Source organism: Bacillus rossius, chromosome 3 (assembly GCF_032445375.1).
Source record: "Bacillus rossius redtenbacheri isolate Brsri chromosome 3, Brsri_v3, whole genome shotgun sequence".
Taxonomy (NCBI): Eukaryota; Metazoa; Arthropoda; class Insecta; order Phasmatodea; family Bacillidae; genus Bacillus; species Bacillus rossius.
Window position 1 is genome coordinate 129,503,041 of NC_086332.1, and position 6,000 is coordinate 129,509,040.

The following is a 6,000-nucleotide window of genomic DNA, read 5'->3' on the forward strand; positions in this document are numbered from 1 at the left end:
AATGCATTAATAGTTAAAATCCACATGTTCCCTCTCTCGGGGATTACGACCCAGACGAGGAACAGAAGTACAAACGCCCGAAATCGCCTTACGGCCTCGGGAGCCCGAAGCACTGGCTTGTGGCAAAACTTTAAACTCTGCCTAACGGCACAGAGATAGGCAGTGTGCGCACAGTAATAAAATAAAATACTGGCGAACTGAACACAAGTATGCTGGCAGTTCCTAATATTATTATTAAATGAATTTCATCTTAAAAATAAGTTAAATTAATTGAAAGTGTCCCTCCACCTCCCTTAACCTCTGCACCGAATCAATAAAGACAGTCGTGTTTTGGCCCAGCAGGGCTCTAATGGATGCGTCAAGCATCCCTTTTTTTGGCCCAGTGGGGCTCTAAATAACCATGCTTCAAAACTTCCCCTTTTAGGTCCAGCGGGACCCTAATTCTTATTCCTTCATAATGTTAAGTATGACTCACTGGCAGCCTGTTGGGAAACGAAGAAAGTCGCCCCCTAAAGACCACTGGACAGACTAACACAATGAATGCGGACATAAAAGTCCAAATTCCCCCCTCCCTCTGAATTGCTTACTAGTTCTTTCTACTGTATCCAACTCTTCTTCCAGAACCATCCTTCTGTTTCCCGTAACTAACACGAACACTTAATAATGCATTAATTTGGCATCCCGCATGTAAGAGCCCAGGGTATTCTTTGTGTTACTGATGGTTTTACCTGGGCCAAACTTATCTATATTTTAGTATAGAATAGTCAGTGAGGAGAGTTAATCATCGCGCCAATCACAGCCATAACTGGCCAATCCCCTCCTAGCACATCATGCATGTGACCCATCCTGCAGGGCTTGAACCCAGCATGAGTAGAGTGTATAGGCTTTGGCCTGAGGCGCACTTAGTCTGCCCTACCTTGTGCCCCTTCCAAACACACTTTGTTTATAGCTCAGGGCATTATCATCATTACTGATCGTAAGGTGGCTGGAATTAATACCCTAGTTCCCCACAACAAACAATACTTGTGCCTAAAATATTTGGGTATTGATTCCCATTTTTATGGCAATTAGCCATCCTTGTGTATAAGTATTGACCTTAGTTAACATCATATCCTTTTGTTTCTGCAGCTGCTTTCAAAGGGTCAAGAAGTGGCTCTAACAAATACTCAAACATGACTTCACATGGTGCTGGTAGTATAAATTTCTGACTGAGTAGGTGCAACCTGCTAAGGGCATCAGTGTGACATATTTGTGATCCAGGCCTATATCGCAGTTTAGAGTCATGCCTTGCCAGCAGGATGCAGTAGTCTTAGAAGTGACATATCGTCTTTAACAATTTTAAAATATACTGCCTGAACTTGGATACCCACAAATCACTGCGAGAGCTTCCTTATCTAATTGAGAGTAGTTGCGCTCACTCTGTTGCAATGTTCTGGAACAGAACATTACATGAGCCTCCACCCCATTTACCGACTCGTGAGTTAGTACTGCCCCAACTCCACACTCCGAAGCATTACAAGTCAGAATCAAAGGCTTGCCAAGGTCATGATATATAAGGACTTGTTCTGACTGCAAGTCGCTTTACTTCCTAAAAGGCCTGGCTGTTTTTATCTGTCCACTACCATGGCACTCTTTGCTCCAGCACTTCAGATATGTTTCTTAAGAATCTTTCGTAAAAATTAAAAAAAAAACCAAGACATGCCTGCATTTCCTTCTTGGCTCTGGGGCACTATGTGTAGTTTTTATTTTAATTTCCTCATCCCATTTACTCATTTATGTTTACAAAAGTTTACAGATGTCACTGAATATTGACACCTCGATTTTTTTAGCTTGAGGCCTGTCTTTTCTAACCATTTTAGGAACTTGTGAACACAGTTACAATGGTCATATTCATCTCCAAGTCAAGTTTTGTATACACCTGATCTCCTTGAAGCACCACAAAGGCCTCCACGAGTGTGGGCAAAAGACCTAGACTTTGTCCTTGACTCCACAAGCCATTTTGAATACTATCATGGTTGCTATTTTGGATTTTTTTAAACTTTGATTCCATCATTTTGTTTTCTAGAACTTAAAACTATTTTAAATTAAGATCTAATTTCCGCCATTTTGTGTGATAGAACTTTGGTCATTGAAATACTTTGTCATGTCCTCTTGCAGTTACCACACAATCTGACTGAACAATTACTTTTCACAATTGGAATCTATGGTGTGGCCCAATTTGAGTAACACACTGCACAATGTACAATATGGACAAAGTAGCTGGACCAGATTCTTAACACTTGGAGTAGGGGAATATTTTGCTTTTATAATAACCAAATTCCTCATTAATAGCAACATTATTTATTGTAGTAGGATATTTTCATTATCATTATTAAATTTTTTAAGAATATTCTTAATACACTACACTGTTATTATTATTATTATTATTATTATTTAGAACATCAAGAGATTCTATTTAAGCAAGAACAAAACAGAAAATTTCTTCATTTACAGTGTTTTTGGTACATTTTGACCAGACAGCAAAAATGAGTTTTCGTGTAGTTTTCTGTACCACATCTGAAAAAAAATTAGGGTATAATGTGCAAGTATGCGCAAATACAATAGGTATAAACTGCAACAATCGGTGGAGATTATGAAACAAAAATTAGAGTGGTTCCTCATGGTAATCACATTTTTGTAATTTCATATCATAGTTCCTTACATTAATTTTCGTTATATTTTAACCTGTAATAATAAACAGTAATATTGATATTCATTGCATATTTTTTATTTTACACTCAAATCACACCTGATTAAATGGCTTCTACTTCTTACAGCTGTACTGAATAGTCACTGTTACAAGTCTCGACACTCACGGCCTAGCATGTTTACTGACAGGCTGCGGTGACTGTGCATGGTATTGACTATCTTATGAGTCCTGCCCCGCAAGCACTTTTCTGCCGAGGTACATCAGAGACCCAACACAGAGTGCACTTCTATTCACAACACATCCCCAAACTCCTTTTGTTCAAATTATTATTTTGAAAAAATATTTTTGCAAAGTAGAATGTCTATATTGCACTCAGTGAACTGGTTCAAACACACCTCTCTGAACTAGGTGGTCTACTTCCACATTTACCCTTCCCTTAGTGCAAAATCTACAGGTCTAATCTTTCGAAAAAAAGGTTTGCTTTCTGAATGGATAGTCATGGATACATGTGTACTTATATTTTCCCCAATTTCTCTGCCTGTAAATGGAAGGTTGCTGGGTCATCAATCTACTTAAATGAGCATCTTGAAGTGGATGCAGTTCTACTAGTTCAATTTCTAGTGGCTCCAATAAATCATGCCCCATTTTGTTGAACCACCAATACCTCAAGTGGCACTCTTTGCTAATATTTTGTTTTCACTTCTATCTCCTTCCACTCATAATACCTCTAAGTGCCCTGAGATTATGGATGCAACACAATCCTGAACATTTTTTAAAGGTGGATCAAGGGGTCACAAATATTTAAATGTCTGCAAATTTATGATTGAGTGGCCTGTTCCAGTATCGATTTTCATTGTAAGAAGTCTTCCATCTAAGGACACTTCCACGCACAAAGGCTTCCACCGATTTGTTTCTTGCATATGGTACAAAACATATGCATCAACAACCTCCTCTGTTGGCGTGTCCACTTGTAGATACCACATTACTAGGAAATTTCCGGGCGGTTGGTCTTTTCCTGTTGTGTTCAAGCAGGCTGTCGTTTCTTTTCGTTGATACAGGCACGCTCAATATGCCCCTGGTTAATACAAATTTGGCCCAATGTCCTGATGTGGTAGCACTTATCTTCCAAATGGCTTATTTTGCATAGCCAACACTGCTGGGTAACATGAACGGCATTGTCGGGTTTGGTAACTGGTTCCTCATATTCCTTCTCTTATTTCCCATGGATAGTTTTTTACACTATAGCTCCTTCCTAGGTACATTATTTGAACCTCTTGTCCGTTATAATTGTTTGTAGCATCTCTTAATCCACTGTATTTTCTCTCAGTCTCTCCTTCTGCCATCGCATTTTGTAAAGATTATGTCAATCTCGACTTTTCTTTAGTAAGGATATTGTGTTGGACCATTCTGTCCCTCGCTCCACACCCGAGTCATTACCGCAAAATCAGTTCCAAATTAGGGAAATTGCAATTTGTGTTCAAGCTTCTAAGCTCTGCGATGTAAATGACGATTGTAGTAGGAGGAGCACACTTGTCTGATGACAACGTGGGTGAGGGGGTGCAGGGGGAAATAAAGGAATGGTAAAATGGCGAGGGGGAGGGGTAGTGTACAAAAAGCCAGGTGGCAGCTAGGATTTGATCCAGGGGACGCGAGCACATCGTGGTAAGAAGACAGTGACCTTAGCCACCTGACCACGAGACCAATTGAGAAGTAGATAAAGAAATAAAGGACATAAGCTACAGTATTAGCTGTGTTTAAATAAAATGCAGCCATCATATCCTCCTGCTCTGAGAGAGTGCCAGTGTACTAGCTATGTTTAAATTTAAAAAAAAAATAACACCTCCCGCTCCGAGAGAGCACCACAGAGTTCTAGCTATGTTTAAATAAACACTGCCATCATTAATACCAACCACCACTCCGAGAGAGCACAGCCTCTGTTTACTAGCTATGCTTAAAACAAATGCTGCCATACTGCTGTGTTTAAATACAGCTCCCAGAGAGTGCCACATACTCTCGCCACCATGAACAATGCCAATACATGCCACCAGAGTGCACTACCATATTTAATGCAAACGATCACCACCAGAGAGTTCCACAGAGGGAGTGCCGTAGAGCGCCCAATATAGGTGTCATCTGCTGAGTCTCCACGCACATAGTGCGCAACAATAATTCCCCATGTCATATTTTACAGTAATAAAATAAAATCATTTAATACTAGTTCATAACATCACGTAAAAATTGTGTAAACATGCCATTAATGTGTATAGTACAAAGTAATAAAATAAAACAAATAAAAATGTATATTAAAAATACATATTCAAAGTCTATTAAATTGCAGTAATAGTCTATAACAAAGATAATAAAAATATATACGACTAGCTCTCTTCAGTAGCATTACAGTGTGTAATCCATTTTGTACAGTAATACAAATGCTATAGTGCTAACACCATGCACTGTGTTATGTTCAAAACTATATTAAATATATATTGTTAAAAAACCTATATGGTTGTATAGTATAAATAGTATAGTAAAAAAAATGTAGTACTAGCTCTCTTCCAGTGTATCTAGTAAAATAAGCAAATGTTAAGTATATATATTTAAAATAAAATAAACAATTTTTAAAACAACCATTATAGAAATGCTGTGTATGAAAGACTCTCTAGAATTTGGGCTGGAAGACTACTCACCTTCCGCGACCAGCGCTGTGAAAGTGATTACCGCAGCCAGAGATCGGGCCCATGCCTGCAGACTTGTTGACACCGGCTCGCCGCGATACCACGTCAGTGGGTGGCAGGGAAAAGTTGACCGCCGCGATCGTAAGGCTGGGCCGTGGCCCGAGGGTGCTGAAGGCGAAACCTGGTATGGTCACTGGCCTGCCGTCTACCAAACTATTGTCGGCGAGGCAGCAGAGACGACACACGAGTGTGGAATTACCGTTGAATATCACCAGAATTAATCGAAGTCTTAACCGACACAGGAAACCCCTTCCAACACACTAGGACATGACCGCCACACCTTCTGTGAATTTTATTCACTAAATAAGTGTCAGGGTATGCTGTTACTTAAATCTCAGGAACATAACAACCGCCTTTAATCTCGTTGCTGGACAAATTACTCAAATGAAACACACATGGAAAACTAGGCATAACCCTAACTACTCTGAAAATATCATGTTTCCACCTCGGTTTTAAACCTATCTCAAACATCATCTTGCATTTCGAAATACATATGTAGGAACCCATGCGAGCCTTAGGCCATATAGGATCTATTTTCTTAACAAATCTGTAAACAGTTATTAGCAAAGAGTTATC